General features: G+C 41.7%; 1 pseudogene; it reads left to right on the forward strand.

Annotated features, from left to right (window-relative positions):
- The first annotated feature begins 9,971 nt into the window (after positions 1-9,971).
- Positions 9,972-10,193, forward strand: LOC121040081 (60S ribosomal protein L39-like; annotated as a pseudogene).
- Positions 10,194-19,041: the final 8,848 nt, after the last annotated feature.

Consider the following 19,041-nt stretch of genomic DNA (forward strand, 5'->3'; position numbering starts at 1 on the left):
CCATTTTTACCATAAGATCTTTATGAAATTTCCTACTTTCGTGAGTGGTGTCTGAGGTAAATGAAGGAGAAAACACAGTGTTATACATTTTGGTTGACTCAGGGCTTAGCAAAGGGAATAGTCAAGGTGACAGTCAATTTGTCCATTCGTGGGTTCGAGCCCCGCATTGGGCTCTGCACTGACAACACAGAGCCTACTTGAGATTCTCTCTCTCCCTCTTTCTCTCTCTCTCTCTCTTCCCCTCCTGCATCTCTCTCTCTCTCTCTCTCTCTCTCTCTCTCTAAAAATAAATAAATAAACTAAAAAAAAGAAAGATACAGTGAATTTGAAAATTCCAAGAAGCAGGAAATCAGATGAATAAATGAATAAGAGGACAAAGTCCTCCTCTGGGAATCCTCAGAGATGTCCAAAGGATGCTGTGTCACTTAGACTTTGTCAGACAAGCAGAGCCACTATATGGGACTTACTATAAGAATTACACTTTAGACAATTGTGGGAGATGTTGAGGAATTCTATGGAAGACTGTTGTCTCCTCATCTGATGTGGGCCTGAAGTTTCTGTAGAGCCTCAGGACAAGCAGTTGGGAAGAAAAGCTGGACATGAAAATGAGAAAGCAAGAACAAACTGGAACCTACAAGGCAAGATGAAACCCTTGTCTCTCCCTCGCTACCTCCAATCTCAACAACACAGGTGACCTGCAGAATGAGTTGTCACTCTCCACCATGCAGTTGCACACACATCTGACCTAAGATCCCGAGAAGCTGAAGGAGCTGATCCAGCAGGAGCTGGATGAGCCGTGGGCCCAGGTGCTGCCTCGAGCAAACAGGATGCACCAGTAGATTAGTGACAATACACCTGAACTCTGAGACTGACAGGTACCCCATGCCAACCAGCAAATAGTGGCTCACTATGGGCAGTAGTGAAAGGAATCACTCCCATTTTCACACGGTTTTCCCGGACATGTACCGGGGTCCTAGTGATACAAGAAGTAGCACCATATATTAATCATCAACTTAGAGCATATACCACATCCTGGATGGCTTTACCTCAATCCTGCAAGGTGTTGCTACCTGGATGGCACGAAAACGAAATCTTCAAAAGGCTTTTCCAGCATTCTGTCAGGACAGCAACTTCAAGTGATGGGGAACATGGTAAGATCAGTGAATTCCATTAGCATGAGTCCATTGCTACACTCCAACTGCTATTAAATGAGTTTCTTGATCAGGAGCAAGGCTGTGGGAATACTTTGCTACAAATCATATTATGTAAGTCCACAGATGGTAGTCTTGGCAAAAGCACTGAGGGCACAGAAAACAAAACAGGAGGTGTCTCTTCCAGTGAGAACAAAGCACTGCCTCTTCCAAGACGGATGTGGTCCATCCACCTGCCACCAGGTGGCTATCTCCTCCTTTGGGGAATGATGCTACATCGGGGCTCAGAGTTCGTCTCTGCTGTTGGCAGGTTGATCACACAGAAGTGATAGTAGACAGATCAGTCTCAGTAAGTAGAAGACCATGTTGCTGAGTCCATTCCATAACCTCCATCCCTGACACTATGGCCACTGTGTTCACAAGCCCGTTGGGCAAGGGTGAATGACATCTGCAGAGCAGAGCATCTTGTCCACCTGATTATTAAGATCCTCCTCTACTGAGGTTGCTTTTTGACGAATAGTCATGTGGGACAAACATCTTCATGCCCTGTGCCAGTTCAGAAAAATCTACCCATACACCTCCTACTCACCATTTTCCAGTTGTGTTTCTTCTTGGGGGGACCTGTTGTAGATGGCCCCCCAGCAGACTCTAAGTCAAGGGTGGGTGATGGTCCAAGGAGGTCGATAAAATCAAGACAGCAATCAAGCTAGGTCAAGCAATCAAGACCTAGGTTTACTGGGGAAAATTACATACAGGGAGTCCAGGAGCAGCCAACCAGACAAAGTATCCACTGCTAGGATCTACATGCATCAAGTTTTTGTAGGGCAGCAACTTAGGCCAGCAACTGTCTGTAGCCTCTCCCTCCTTGCACAGCCAGCATCGCAAGGAGATCAAGTTCTGCCCTCCAGACACTCTTTGTTACAAAGGAGATGCTCCAGGTTGGCTGCCTCCAGAGCCCCTGACCTTGGATGCTGAACAACATGTTCTTCTGCACATTCTTCTTGAACGTAGAGAGAGGATGGGATTTCTACATTCTTAAGATAGTGATTAGCAGGGACCTTCGGGGTGTACCTGCACAAACAAGCCTTCTAACACATACCATACAGACCCAAACACTGAGCACAAGACACTGGCCATCTAGTCAAACCACTGGCCACTGTCTATGAGTCAATATAGAGCCATACATTGAGCCATCTTTTCTTCCAAGAAAAATGAATAACTGAATGTATTCCTTGACGCACTGTACAACAACAGAATTTTTCCTTCACTGCTATACTTCAGAACCACCTCAGAATGGGCCAGTAGTACTGAGCTATCTGCTCTGGGGATGTGCCAGCACATCATGCAGACCTATAAACCAGGCCTGAAGTTTTCTCCTCCTCTGTCAACGTTAGTCATAGGGAACTCCATATGAGGCTGTATGTGTGAATCAGGAAAGAGGAGACAAGGTAGCAACGGTCCATAGGCCATCTGGGCCACCTACTCATTCAACTTACTTACACATTCAGCACCTGCACAAGCTCTGCTGAAGGACAGCTTTATGGTTTGGTGGGTCGGTCATCACCAGGTTTATCAGAGACAGCGAGTGTTCATTTGGTGGCCCATGGCCAAGTGTTTCTCCAAAGAATAGCCATCTACCAAGCATGGCAGAGCTGTGCTCTAAAATTCTAAAGGAGGTGCGCAAAAAGGCTCCTGCCGGAGCTCCATACACATCTCAGTCTACACGGACATTTCAAGTACCATCAGATCCACTAGGTCACATGGCAGAACACTTTACACAGCCACCTGGACCTGTTGCAGAGCCTTCTCTTTTTCTGGATGATATTTTGGCCCATTTCTGTAATCACCTGAATATACGCATGTTATACAATCACTTCTATTTTTCTTCACAAATTGAGAAATTAAGTAAGAAAAGGGAGTTATTTATTACGTGCTCCTCAAAAACTCTAACACATATGGGGACTCTGGCTATCCTTATTTAAATATGTAAGGAAAAGGTAGCCCCAGAAAGCCGTCATCCTTCAGGCCACCCAGTGACTGACATGTGTAAGATACCGGTCCTGAAAATGGAGGAAAGGGCCAAACAATGAGGACTATAAGACCACTTCTCTGACACCAGGACAATTTGTTATCGAGTAAAAAATTCAGTTAATCATCCCTTTGGTTTTTTTCTGCTGCACGAAGCATGCAGTTTGACTGATGGACCAGTCATTCTAGTCCCACAGACTGTAAATAACAATCGTATGCTTCCATGAAAAGGGAGGCCTTTGGTGAAATGGAGAATCATTTTGACTATGTGAACGTTATAGTTCCAAACTATTTGCTTCTTATCGTATTTACTTTGTATTCTTTCAGGCCCAACTGAACAAAAATGCTAATTTAACCCAGTTTAAAAAACAAAGAGGACAGAGACTTGAAATGGGATCGTTTTTATTCTTGTCATCTCCGCCTCGGACATAGACATTTAATATTTAAATGTTATTCCCTGTGAGACCTGGACTTTCAGCATTTTGTGGCTATGACAGAATTCAAATTTCAGATTCTACCTTGTGTGAAAATATCATTTCAAAGTGTGTGCCCCAGGAGAATAATAATAAACCTGAGTGTTGGCATTTTTTAAAATGAACTTTTTTCAGAGGTCTCTTAAAATATAGCTTATTCTCTCTCCTTCCTAGACACCAGAAGTGAAGCCATAATGCCTTTCATTTTCCCCCACGTTCATTCTGAACCTGTTACCAAACTACTTATTGTAAGCAGAATGAGTAATTGCAAAAGAAAGTAAGATGATTGTGTCTGCATTTAATACATTAATTATAATATATGATAACGCGCTAACCTTGCCCTTTTATTCTAATTTAAAACGTTACATTAATTGTCTCTAATTATAATTTGACTATTAAAAACATGTCTGTTGTTTTCCTTTGTTATTAGTATAATCCTGAAAACACCTGCCCACAATCTACTAAATACTAAGGTTGCAGTGATTAATAGTAATAAATCCTATGAAATCACTTTTTATCCTCAAGCAGTCTGAATAAATTGGGCCATTAAAATAGCTGAGCTTAAATGCTACGTTGTTCTGGCGTGTTTCATAAGGCTGCATAAATTGTCACTCTGCATCCGGTAATCACAAAGTGTGAGAAATGGCAGCATTGCAGGATCTAACCATACAGGGTCCGCCGCTGACTGTGGCCTGGCAGGGCTTGGTGGGCATGTCCTTCGTGACAACATTTATAAAATTATGGCAAGCAACCCTTTCGAGATTTTCTTTAAAGTTGATTTCCTTGGGGCACCTGGGTGGCTCAGTCGGTTAAGCGTCCGACTTCAGCTCAGGTCACCATCTCGCGGTCCGTGAGTTCGAGCCCCACATCGGGCTCTGGGCTGATGGCTCAGAGCCTGGAGCCTGCTTCCGATTCTGTGTCTCCCTCTCTCTCTCTGCCCCTCCACTGTTCATGCTCTGTTTCTCTCTGTCTCAAAAATAAATAAACGTTAAAAAAAATTAAAAAAAAAAAAAAAAAGATGATTTTCTTCTTTGCATTCTTCCAGGCTTTTTGCATAGTGGCTATGGAATACTATTCAAATGACTTCCTGGAAGAGAACTGACATGAAGAAAATACACACTAGGGGCTCTGTATTTTGACACATGCCAGAATGGCCATCGAATCTGCGTTAATCAACGTTGGCTCTTTTGCAGCAGACTATTTATATGGGTATTTAACAGAGAGGCAGAAACATGAAGGAAAGCGCTATCATACCTCTGTTGAGCTTTTTGTTTTCTCAGTTTGTTATGGTCCATTTTTATGAATTGAAGACCTTTTGCCTTGATCGAATCTATTAACAGATTCAAAAACAATCTGAATTTCACATCAGGAAGCCAGAACTGGCAAGTGTTCTAAAGCCTTACACCACTGGGTGTGTCATTGGCATATGTGACAAGACAGCCCCCGAACTTGAAGATAAGGCTGAACATGAAACTGCAATAAGTAAGTAAATAGTTCAATAACTAAAATAAATTGTCAGAAAAGATAATTCACACTAACCAATATTCTGAAAAAAATGGCTGAGAAATTTGAGTACGCACAAATCCCAGCCATAATTTTATGGTTTTTTTTTTAATTTTTTTAATGTTTATTTATTTTTTTAATTTTATTTTGTTATTCTTTTTTATTAAATATAATTTATTGTCGAACTGGTTTCCATACAACACCCAATGTTTATTTATTTTTGAGAGAGAGAGAGAGACAGAGCGTAAGCAAGGAGGGGCAAAGAGAGAGAAAGACACAGAATCTGAAACAGGCTCCAGGCTCTGAGCTGTCAGCACAGAGCCTGATGCGGGGCTGGAACTCACAAACCGTGAGATCATGACCTGAGCTGAAGTCAGATGCTTAACTGAGCGAGCCACCCAGGCACCACCCTCCCCAATCATAATTTTAGAAGCAGGGAACTGTTAGACTCTGTGAACATTATAGTTCCAAACTATTTGCTTCTTATCATATTTACTTTGAAATAATGAAATAATAAAGAATAAAATAATAATAATGATACCACACTGTACGTTAACTGAGATTAAAATAAAAACTTAAACTAGATAAATAAAATAAAAATTACAAAAAAAATTATTTATACCAAAAAATAAATAAAAATAAAAGCCCAGAAGCCTATGATTCTATTTGTAACCTCACCAATTGCATGGTGAAAGAAGGGTGAGCCTGATGCCCTAGAAAAGCAAAGGACCAGACCCCTTGCAGATACTTCCTCAGAGTAGAGATGAGGGCATCAGGATCTCATGATTTAAACACACCAGGCACTAAAATCACCCAACCACCTCCCTGGCCCTGATTCCATGCTGGTACCACCTCCAGCGGGTAATCTGGCTTCCTAGGTAAATCTTCTACAGGAACACTGTTGAGCCACAGAGATAACATTCTGGTCCCCTTGGCATCCATTTACTCAACAAATACTCAATGAGCAACTTCCGTGTACCAAGCACCCTGCCAGGCACTGGGCAATGCAGTCGTGAACTACTGCCCTATGGACCGGAAGCTTAGTCAGAGAGCAGACATTAAACAAATTAACGTAGAAATAAACGTATAGTTATAAACTTTTTATGAAGTGCTATGAAGGAAAGATAAGAAACAATAACTGGGAGGACTTAACTCGGATTGGAAGGTCAGGAAGGCCCTCTGTGTGGAAGAGATGTATAAGTTGACATTCCAAGTGTGCAGGGTTGGGAGGGAACAGCACCCACAGAGGGACTAGCAGGTCGGAGGATCTAGAGGTAAGATGGGCTTGGAGCGAGTGAGGCTCTCCATCTGAAAAAATGCTAGCGTGCATAAAGAGAAGGAGGATGGAGGTGAGGGCTGCCTGAGACAAAGTTGGAAAGGAAGGCTGGGCTCAGACCAAGCAGGGCCAAACTCCGTCAAGTTTGGACTTTATTCCGATACTAGCCAGACAAAGAAGGAATCAAAGATTGAGAGGGACATGATCCAAACAATATTCCTTAAAGATCACTCCAGCCAGCCTGTGGCGAAAGAACTGGAGGGGAGCAAGAGTGCAGGTGGGGAAATGTTTGGGAACTCTTGTGGAAGTCCAGGCAAGAGATAAAGACGCCTTTTGCTAGGATGCAGAGAAGCCCTCGTCAATTATAAATTACTAAAATCGTGCTTCGATTGAACCATCGGTCTCTTCTGAGTTTGGCCACGGGGTTTCCGGGCACAACTCCAGCTGTAAGGCTAAAGTACAGATTCTGCACCTGTAAAGCTGACAGCTGCACTCTGCTTCTGCCTCCCCAGGCTCTGTCTGGGTGACTGGCCTCCCTGGATGCCATCCTTCTCTCCTCACACCCCAGATAGGATTGAACAGGACACGTCCTTCAGTAAACCAGCCTTGGGAACAGAGCCATATATAGAATGTGAATTAGCAAGTTTGCCACTTGCTCTTCCTATGGCGAGCGCTGCCCCCTACCTATGTAGCTATTACAAGTCACTAGGTCAACATTGAGTTTGATCTCCATTAGAAAACCTCTGTTCCCCAGTCATTTCCGACTGATAATAGCAGTTACTGAGCGCACAACATGTGCCAAACTCTGCTCTAAGCACCCTACATGGATCCATCCATCTCCATGCATTTAAACATCGGGGTGTCACAGGGCTCAGCCCTCAGTCCTCTACTTATGTGGGCTCACTCCCTAAGTGAACTCATCCATTTGCATGGTTTCAAATGCCATCTACATGCCGACAATTCCCAACTTTCTCTCTCCTCTCGCTCTTGAACTCCCGATTCTATACAGCTGTCTCCTCAACATCTCCTCTAGGCTAGCTAGTTGGTATCCACCTTCCCAAACTGAACTCCTGATTCCTCCCCTTCAGAAGTAAAACATTTCCCTCAGCATTCCCCCACCTAAGTAAATGGCAATCCATTTTTCCCACTGGAAACCTTTTGCGGAGATAGAAGCTGAGGTCTGCCTTTGCTCTCCTTGGTCCACCTCCTCACCAAGTGAGGCACGTGAGGAAGGTAAAAGGGGGAAAAGGGCCTCGAGATGGGTGCTCTAGTCTTTGCAGGCTGGTACCCTCTGATTGGCAGTTCACACTGCTACATCTCTCTTTCAGGGGGTGTGTTTGGGGTCTTCCACTCCCTCCCTTCCAACAGTAGTCTCTGAAAGTAGACCCCACAAAGACTCTTCCTATTGTAGATATCTCATCTTCTTAGGTAGTGACCCCACCGCCACCTTCTACTGAGTTCTCTCTAGACCAGAGGGTACCCTCTTGTCAAACTCAGGCTGCTCCCATTTTAGCCCTTTCTCCTTGCTGTGTGGGCAGGGGCATCACCAGCTAGTCTCTCCTTTGACATTTTCCAAGGACAGCCAAACACCCACTTCTGAGTCTTGTAAATCCAAGGAATAGGTCACTTCTCTGTGCACTCTTCCTGCATCCCCATTACTTGATTTGAAGCAGGTGGAGGAAAGGGGGAGAAATGTAGAACATGCTGACAGCTCTCTCTAAAGAGGTTCTCTTGCACCAACCCCTTTTCTCATCCCTCACTTCTTGTCCAATATACAGTCTGAAGGTAGGCTACGTGTGACTTTTGGGCCACCTATTAGCACGACCTATGTAGATACTCTCTTTAGAGTATCTCCACCCTCAGCAAACTCTCATCTCTCTCTCTCTCTCCCTCTCTTTCTCTTTTCCTCTCTTTCTGTCTCTCAATCTATACTACCCAGTATAGTAGCCATAAGCCATACGTGGCTATTTTAATTTAAATGAATTACAATTAAATAAAGTTTAAAATTCAGGTCCTTGGTTACACTAGCCACATTTCAAGTGCTTGTTTCTATCATCACAGAAAGTTCCATTAGATGGCCCTGCTCTAGATCCTGAGCTTGCATGGCTTACCTTACCTTACATGGCTTTTGTAGATTGCACATAACCCAACATGGCTGCTAACCCCAAGTCTCTAAAGAAAGGCCCCTCAAATGCCGACAGGCAACAAGCACTAAATAGCAATAAGCAAATACAGTCAAGTGTGAAGAACAGGTTGTGGAAGTTAGAGTGTATCCACCATGCTAGAAGGAAAAGTCGAGACTCAGCCCCAGCCCTGGTTGCCATGTGAAAGTGTGAGCCCAGAAATGCCAGTGCTTTCAAGTTTCAACTGAACCTAGGAATACAGAGATTTATGTAAAATCTTCATGTTTAAAATTAAGATCTTTTTTTTTCTAATTATACATGCTCATTGTAAAGTAGTCAAGAGATACATAAATCTACATGAAATAATAAATATCACCTAAAATGCCGTTACTCTTCATTGGCTATCACTAACATTTGGTGACCATATTTTTATGCACCAGCACCTCCTTATACCTATACACACGCAAGTATAATAATACCTAAGTGGAATATTACACATGCTATTTTTTGTCATGGACAATATTTTGTGACTTTTTCCCTTGCCTTCCCCACTCTCCCATTTTTAATTTTTCACTGGTGGCTGGGGCCAAACAAAAAGGTCCAGGTCAAAGACCCTCAATTTGTCATTTTTGCCTTTCACATACCCTAATTTCACACTCTGTGTTTCTTGGTTTAAATTTTCTAGAGAAAAAAATCTAACATTCCATTGGATGAACCATTGACCAGCCTACCGCTAGTCTCATCAGCTTTGAAGGAGACCTAAGTCCTACTCCTTAATGTGAGTTACAGACTGAGGTAGCTCCCAGACAAGGTAGCTGAGAGCTGAAGAAGCCTCAAAAATATTTCTGCTGCTGAGTGAGTAGTATAGCACAGTGGCTAAAAGCAAGATTTTTGGAGTCAGACCTAGATTTGAATTCCAAATCCACCACCTTGTTGTGTGACCTTGAGCCAGTTATTTAACCTCTCTGTGCTGAATTTTCTTTATCTCAAAATTAAGAATCATAATAGTACCTAACTTTTAAGGTTGTTCTGAAGATGTAAGTGTAAAAGGTTTAGAACAGTATTTGGCCCGTGGTAAATATTCAATAAATGTTAGCTAATGATAATTTTTTCTTTATTTTTCACCTTATCTGAAGAGTGTGCAGTTGCAAAAGCTTCCATTCAACAAGCCCACTGAAAAGAAAGGCTCTATTCTACATAATAGGTATCTCTCTAATACAACAAGAATTTTTTTTTTTTTTAGGAAATTGTAACATCCAAAATATCTATTGTATTTCTGTTTTCAGAGGTTTCAGACTAAACAAGCTTCTACCAATAGTTTCTACCACTCATTCAAATGACCTGTATAGAATGGGCTTTGTTCTTTTATTCCCTTTCTTGACCATTGTGGTGGGTGCAGTTGACTCTAATCCTCATCATGTCCTCTCACGAGACTTTCAGGATCAAGTGATTCTTGGCCAAGAAACAAAAGCGGGATCATCCCATTCCCCAATGGATTCAAATGAAAACTAGTAATAAAATCAGGTTCAACTCTGAGAGGAGACACTGGAGAAGAATAAAGTTGGGTGCATACGGAATTGTACTTGAGATGGCACACATATGTCTGCTGTATCAAAGTCACCAGCCTCTTACCACATGATGCTGAAAACATCACTACTATCTGAACAGCCGGACATGCTTTACTGGGAAAATTATTTTTCTCTTGTTTCTACGCTTCCACACTAGTAGGTTGGTTCAATAATAACTATGAGAAAGTTTTGTTTGCGGTGGGGGGAGGAATGAGTTTTTATTCAAAAATGGAGCAGACATGCTTCCCATCCTCAAAGAATCTTCAGCCTAGGGGAGGACTTTAAATGCATCACCAATAACTATAATTCAAGTAGAAAGTAATAGGGGCCATTACAAAAGGGAGTAAGTTAGTCCTAGTAAGTTAGGGAGTAAGTTGAATTGTTTGAGAAACAACTGGGATGGAATTTAATCCTGCTGCCCTCTTCAGCAAATTAACTATACCTGTTTAAATGGAGTTATACAGACCATGTCTTGGGGATAAAATTTTCACACTGTGTATTGGTCAGAAAGCAGTAGTGGTTCATGCCGCAGTAACAAAAAACCCAAAAGTTGTATTATAAGAACACTTACTTCTCACTCATCATAAACTAACAGGGAAAATCTGCCCATCATAGTCACTCGAGAGTCCAGGCTGATGTAAGCTCCACCTCAATACCTGCTTCCACCATGGTAAGAGATAGAGGGTTGTTTTTTTTAAAGCATGACCAATTATGTTGCTTAGCATTTCTGCCTAAGAGAGACACCCTTCATTTCTGCTCACATTTATTTGCCAGAGCAGGTCACATAGCCATACCTGAGTTTATCAGGGTGAGGATGTCTAGTCCTCCCACCAGGAAGGCCCCTGCATGCTCGTGAGCAGTGATACATCTCACCACTCTGTGACTCAAATGTGCAAACAAAAAAAAAAAGGAACTCTATTTTCTGGGACTGATCTCCACTCCCTCTGGATCCTAATTCCCAGTGATTGTGAAAGATTCCTGTTCAGGATTTCCCTAAAGTCCTTTGATTGCTTCTAACCCCCATCCCCCAAAGACTCTCAACCTCAATTGGAGAACGTGGATCAAGGCCCTCAGGCCAGTCCTTGACCTTTTCCTCTCCCAATGCCCTGTTCCTCCTGTGCTCTAAGCTCAGCCCTTCAGTTCTGTTATTTAAAGGGAAGCTTTTGGAATTTAGAAAGGCATGTTCTTTTCAACAAAGCCTGGCTTTCAATAACTGCCTCACTGTAGATTTAACAAATCTACTGTAAGTGGCATGAATTGGACAATGACAAATCAGCTTTGTGAAAACCTGAAACTCTTTATTTTTATATCTGCACACACTTTTCTTTGACAGGCTTCCACTCCCACTTGACAGTAAGAAAACTAAATTTAGTCCAATCCACCAAAATTGACCCAGTCCGTAAGTGTCTTTTAATCCACTTCAGGAATTACTATCTCAGTCAACATCATCCAGGTCTCTTCCCACCTTCCTTCTACTCCTTCCCTTTGACTCTACACCCTGGGGAAAGGGCAGGGTTGCAAACCAGTCACTGCGCCTAGTCACTTTTGCAGGTGGGTTCTGGGCACACAGGAAAATTCAAACATCCTTGCCATGCCACATGGTGGAGACCCAGACAATCTCCATCCATCTCAGCTGCACCACGCAATGGTTTTTCCAGACCCAGCCATGGCAAGGCACATCTGTCAGCCCCTAGTTTTAATGGTAGCTCCTGAAAGAAGAAGGCACCAGCTTTATGTCTAAAATCGCCTTTCAAGTCCCATGGAACACTCTCAGGGACCCCTTAGGCTGGTGGGAGATGCAAAGAGAGCAGGTCAAGTGACCTCTGTACCCCCACAGATCGGAAAAAGGGGAAGGGATCGGGTGCCTAATGTAACACTTCACGAACTCTGCCCTCTCTATGAAAATTCCTTCTCCTTTCCAAGATGGCTTTATACTTTGTCCTCCAGGCAAAAGGAAGTTGAACCAGCTCTGGGACCACAGTCATTTTGGCTCAAAAATGACATGCTGTCATTGGGTGTGAACTTGGCTAGTGGATCGGTGGGTAGTCTTGAGAGAAACAAAGCTCACCTGTGGTCCAATGTATTAAGTTATATCCACACATAAATACTTCATAAATGATGCCTCTACAACTTGATCTTTGAAGGTCAAGCTTGTGACTTATCTCTTGTTCTCCAAAATGGGTAGTGCACAAAAGCCTAAATAATACTTTTGGAATACTGAAATATGATATATAAACCAATACTTTGAAAAGGTCCTCACTGTCATTCCCTCACCTTTCCTCTGCCTCTTTGGTCCCAGGGCCTTACAAAAAAGAGTTCACTGATGCCTTCTGCCCACAAGTCAGGAGTAATATAGCCTGTGAGTTAAGGTTCACAGTTGCTGGATTCAGACCAACTGGAGCAGAAGCCAGGCAGGGACAATCAGTCAAGAATTTAAAAGAAACCAAGAGTTGGGTCAGGTCTAAAGAGTCAGGGTTCAGTTTTACTTCTTATTTTATTAGGAAAGATTATCTGTTAATCTTCAGATCAATTGAAATGAAGATCTTTAAAGCTTTTACACTGTTTATGTCATTTCACATACTGAATAACAGGAATAGAGTACTCTATCATTGTCTCCCTCCCTCTCACTCCATCGCAATGTCCAACATACACACACACACACACACACACACACACACACACACACACACACGCACATGTGAGTCTTACACATAAAGAGGGTCTTCCCTAGTTATTTTAATGGTCGGTGAGATAGTATATGTAAAAAAGCTTCATAATTTGTAATAGGCTTTGAAAGTGTAAGTTGATTTTTGTATAGCATGACAATTTTTGTTACATCTCTTGAGCAGCACTCATGGAGTGTAGGATCCTCCCCTCTTACTTTGCAACAATGAACACAGTACACACGGCTGGCAACTGGCATCCTGCAGACATGGGTTTGAACCTGGCTCTGTCAATCACTAGCTGGGACCCTGAGTAAGGTTCTTAAAATCCCTGAGGCTCAATTACACCATATGTAAAATGGAAATAATAATACCTAACTGAGAGGAGTGTGGTCGGGATTAATGTCTATTTAAAGCACTTAATGAATATGTAAAGAGCTCGGTAAAGAGCCCACTATTACTTTTTACTATTTTATTTGATTACCTTTTATTTTTGCTACTTTTTTTTTTTTTTACTTTTGTCAGTATCACACCTGGCTTCTCCTAGACCCTTACTCAATAGTAAAGGAGAATATACATTCCTAGGGAGCCAGGCACCCTCCTTTACGAGCATCCTTTACACAAGTGTCGTAGGAGGTTTAACTGGCAAACAATATCAGGAACAGGGCCTCTCTAAACTGGAAGCAACATCTCTTGTCTTGGAGAGCCATTAGAATCTGAGCAAGAAGCAGAGGTGATTATATCACACCAGCCCACAAAGAGTCCCTAGCGCCATGCCCAACCTTTGCTCAAGTATTTGGCAGCTCCCAACCTTATTATACCCACTATGACATAGTGATGAATGATGGATGTAAGGGCTCTGGCACAGAGGAAATTTGCTTCAGGTTGTGTACAATTCCCCCTTCTCCAATACCACCTCACACCTGTCAGAATGGCTAAAATTAATGACACAAGAAACAACAGGCATTGGAGAGGATGTGGAGAAAGGAGAACCCTCTTATACTGTTGGTGGGAATGCAAACTGGTGCAGCCACTCTGGAAGACAGTATGGAGGTGCCTCAAAAAGTTAAAAATAGGACTACCCTACGATCCAGCGATTGCACTACTAGGTATTTATCAAAAAAATACAAAAATGCAGATTCAAAGGGGTACATACACACAGATGTGTACAGCAGCATTATCAACAATCTCCAAAGTATGGAAAGAGCCCAAATGTCCATCAACTGATGAGTGGATAAAGAAGATATGGGGTGTGTGTGTGTGTGTGTGTGTGTGTGTGTGTATACATGTAATGGAATATTAGCCATCAAAAAGAATGAAATCTTGCCATTTGCAATGACATGGATGGAAGTAGAGTGTATTATGCTAAGTGAAATAAGTCAGGCAAGAAAGGCAAACACCATATGATTTTACTCATATGTGGAATTTAAGAAACAAAACAGATGAACATATGGGAGAGGGAAAAAAACGAAAAAAGAAGAGGAAACAAACCATAAGAGACTCCTAAAGATAGAAGACAAACTGGGGCACCTGGGTGGTTCAGCCAATTGAGCAGCCAACTCTCAATTTTGGCTCAGATTATGATCCCACAGTTCACAGGTCCGAGCCCTGCATCAGGCTCTACACTGACAGCGTAGAGCCTGCTTGGGATTCTCTCTCTGTCTCTCTCTGTCTCTGTCTCTCCCTCTCTCCTGTCTCTGCCCCTCCTGTTATCTCTCTCTTTCTCTCTCTCTCTCTAAAAAATGAATAAATAAACTTAAAAAAGAAGATAGAGAACAAATTGAGAGTTGACAGAGGGAGGTGGGTGGGGGTGGGCTAGATGGGTGATGGGTATTAAGGAGGGCACTTGTTATGATGAGCACTAGGGGTTGTATGTAAGTGATGAATCACTAAATTCTACTCCTGAAACCAATCTTGCACTGAATGTTAACTAATTAGAATTTAAATAAAAATTGGGGGGGAAAAAGAATACAAAAACAGTAATTCAAAGGGATACATACACCTCTACATTTATAGCAGCATTTTTTTTAAGTTTATTTATTTATTTTGAGAGAGAGAGAAAGAAAGCGCAAGTTGGGGAGGGGAAGAGAGAAAGAGAATCCCAAGAAGGCTCCGCACTATCAGCTCAGAGACAGATGCAGGGTTCTAACTCATGGACCATGAGATCATGACCTGAGCCAAAGTTGGACACTTAACTGACAGACACCCAGGTGCCCCAGCAGCATTATTTACAATAGCCAAGCTATGGAAGCAATCCAAGTGTCCATCCATAGATGAATGGATAAAGAAAATGTGATTGATACACACACACACACACACAATGGTATATTATTCAGCCATAAAAAGAATAAAATCTTGCCATTTGCAATGACATGGATGGAGCTAGGGAGTATAATGCTAATAAGTGAAGTAAGTCCATCAGAGAAAGACAAACTCCATATGAGTTCACTCTTATGTACAATTTAAGAAACAAAACAAGCAAAGGGAAAAAATAAGAAAGACAGGGATAAAACCAGAAATAGATTCTTAAATATAGAGAACAACCTGATGGTTACCAGAGTGAAGAGAGTAAAGAGGGGATCAGTAAAATACATCATGGGGATTAAGGAGTGCACTTTTTGTGACGAACAAAGGGTGATGTGTGGAATTGTTGAATTACTATATTGTACACCTGAAACTAATATAATGCTGTATGTTAACAAACTGGAATTAAAATAAAAACTCTTTTAAAAACAAAAATTCCGGGGCGCCTGGGTAGCACAGTCGGTTGAGCGTCCGACTTCAGCCCGGTCACGATCTCGCGGTCCGTGAGTTCCAGCCCCGCGTCGGGCTCTGGGCTGATGGCTCAGAGCCTGGAGCCTGTTTCCGATTCTGTGTCTCCCTCTCTCTCTGCCCCTCCCCCGTTCATGCTCTGTCTCTCTCTGTCCCAAAAAATAAATAAACGTTGAAAAAAAAAAATTTTTTTTAAAACAAAAATTCCCCCTTCCCCAGCTTTCTCCCATCCTCGAAGGCTCACAGAAATGCCTGAGTCCCATGTCCTTGGATGACCTTATTATACAGATCACTTTGAGTTTCCCCTAATTTCTAGTGAATAATTCATTTTAAAACTTTGGTAACTATTATTAATGACAAACTACTTGCAACACACCTCACAACAGACACATATCAATTGAGAACTGCTTCTCCAGGTGAGGGTTACTGAAATTAGTTAAAAATATTAATGTGGGGCACCTGGGTGGCTCAGCTGGTTAAGCATCTGACTTTGGCTCAGGTCACGATCTCGCGGTTTGTGAGTTCAAGCCCCGCGTCAGGCTCTGTGCTGACAGCCTAGAGCCTGCTTCAGATTCTGTGTCTCCCTCTCTCTCTGCCCCTCCCCCACTTGTGCTCTGTCTCTCTCTGTCTCTCAAGAATAAATAAATGTAAAAAAAAAAAAAAAAAAAAAAAAAACAAAATTTTTTTTTAATTTTTTTTTTCAACGTTTATTTATTTTTGGGACAGAGAGAGAGACAGAGCATGAATGGGGGAGGGGCAGAGAGAGAGGGAGACACAGAATCGGAAACAGGCTCCAGCCTCTGAGCCATCAGCCCAGAGCCCGACGCGGGGCTGGAACTCACGGACCGCGAGATCGTGACCGGGCTGAAGTCGGACGCTTAACCGACTGCGCCACCCAGGCACCCCAACAAATTTTTTTAAATTATTGACGCAAGGGGCTCCTGGGCGGCTCATTAGGTTGAGGATCCAACTCTAAGTTTTGGCTCAGGTCATGATCTCATGGTTCATAGGATCAAGCCCCGAGTCAGACTCTGCCCTGACAGCAAGGAACCTGGTTGATATTCTGTCTCTCCCTCTCTCTCTGCCCCTACCCTGCTCACATGTGAGTGTACACGCTTGCTCTCTCTCTCTCTATTGTAAAAATAAACTTTCAAAAAATATATTGATACGAAATGACAGCTATGAGAATTTGCAGTAACCTAACCTATCCTATCATCTATAATCAGTTATATGTTATATTTTATAATTCACAAAAAAAATTTTCTACTTCATTACTTATGTTTGCTTTTCCATGATCCAAAGTGTTTAAAAGGACAGCATGTTTTAGAAATGGTTTATTACATTTTCTCCTCTCAAATATTCTTCATGTAGCTGTTCATGGTCATTTTGAATATCATAAATTAACTGTCACCAAGCTTTTATGAAATGGTTTTCAATAATGCGAGATTTATGAAGCGTCTTGTGTTGAAACAAGTTTCCATTTTTTTCTGCATGTAGCATAATTAAGATTGAAATATTATGTTTGTTCACCAGCATGCGTACTCCTGTACAGTTCATATTTGTGACTATTTCCTGGAATAATTAGATGGAAAGTAAATAAAATTAAAGATCCTTACTATAAATGTTTACCCTCAAGATACACTGTCCATATTAAATTGTCCGTAGATCAGGTGCTCATCTCAATGGACAACCAACAGATGGAGTGCTCTGTTTGTCACATTATTTTGGAGCTTCTAAATGTGCCTGGTGGGAATTCCATTACTTGCACCAGCTGTACAGGTGACCTCCTTGCCTCCCACTTGCCAGATTCAGAATATATGAGGCGGTTTCAAGCATGATTTTAAAATACAACATATGCAAATATGGCCATACTTGACATATTTACTCTGGTGCAAAAAAAAAAAAAAAAATCTGTCCTTTCTGCTTTAAACCCTGGAATTATGAGATGTATGGTTTTCCATCTTCAAAATCTTTCTGCAAAAAATGGTATTTAATGAACTTCTACATTGGGAGAAATTTCTAAGTCTTTTTTTAATGCATACAGAGGGAAATATGGTTTCTCTTCTGTGGGAACACTGTATAAAGAGTATTATTTTCTTATCAAATGGAATTAAATGATTAAAAGGTAGAATTTGAGAGACATCTGGAAGGTACGCCCAACCCGGAAATATCTTCCTTCCCAACACCTGAAAGTTCTCCCTCAATGATACATTATTTGCAGTTCATCCGTCTCTGTCCAGGTTGCCCATTTTATAAAATGCAAAACAGAGGAACCAAGATTGAAATCCAGTTTCATTTGCTACAGTGGTCTTGCAACTTTCCCCTCCAACCTACTGCTTCCCTTGAAGAATAACCACTAAAAAAGTTCAGTTGACCGTTGAAAAACACAGAAGTTACAGGTGCCAAGGTCCTCACACAGTCAAACATTCATGTGTAGCTCTGACTCCCCCAAACTTAAATACGAATAGCCCACTGTTGACCAGAGCCTTACCAATAATATAAACAATCAATTAATACATATTTTGTGTGTTGTATGAAATATACTGTATTTTTACAATAAAGTAACCTAAAGAAAATGTTATTAAGAAAACCATAAGACAAAATACATTTACAGCACTGTAGTGTATTAAAAAAATCTGAAAAAAAAGTCAACCCACACAGTGGAAGGAGTAACTGTGAAGGAGTTTTCTTCCTAAGTGAGAAGGAAAAACTCAGTACATGAAAACACTGAGAACAAAGAGGTGAGGACATAGGGAAAGGGGAAAGGGGAGAGGGGAAAGGGGGAAGGGGACAGGTAAGGAAACTGGGAATAACATCTACCATCAAAGGAATAACATCTACTTCAGTTTGCTTCAATTGGCCATAACCTGAGTTTAACTTCCAGTAAGAACTCCGTCTACGATATCATCTAGCAGTAAGCTATTCCACCTTAAAGACCTTCTGTCTGAAATTCCACTTCAATGGTCCCTGTTTATATAAGGTATTACAACATGGCAGATTGGACTGAATTAGAAATGGGAACATCCAGCTATTTTCATTTGCTGCCTTATTGAGTGCATTGTAAAATAACATTTCAAAATATTGCAGTGGCAATGAGCACCCCTAGTACCAGATTGCATACCATTTCCCACTAAAAGGTAAATAGTTCCTTGAATAAATGACTCATTCCATGTCTGGGGCCAAAGATGCATGAAGATGAGTCTGGGACACCCTTTCGAAAGGAGGTTTTCGACAGTAAATGAATTCACATCAAAGGGAAATAGGACCCACTAAAGAAGTCCCCACTGGTCTAAAAGAAATCAAAAAGAACAATAACTACAATGGGTTGAAACACATCAGTGCTATAAAGCATTAGAACACATATAAATGTTACAGAGAAATAAAAAGGAGGAGGAAACCATTCTTGGTTAAAATAAATTGGGCATTGGGTATTGTATGTAAGCATTGAATCACTAAATTCTACATCTCAAATTGATATGACACT

Source organism: Herpailurus yagouaroundi, unplaced genomic scaffold (genome assembly GCF_014898765.1).
Source record: "Herpailurus yagouaroundi ecotype Mexico unplaced genomic scaffold, PumYag 182, whole genome shotgun sequence".
NCBI classification, from domain to species: domain Eukaryota; kingdom Metazoa; phylum Chordata; class Mammalia; order Carnivora; family Felidae; genus Herpailurus; species Herpailurus yagouaroundi.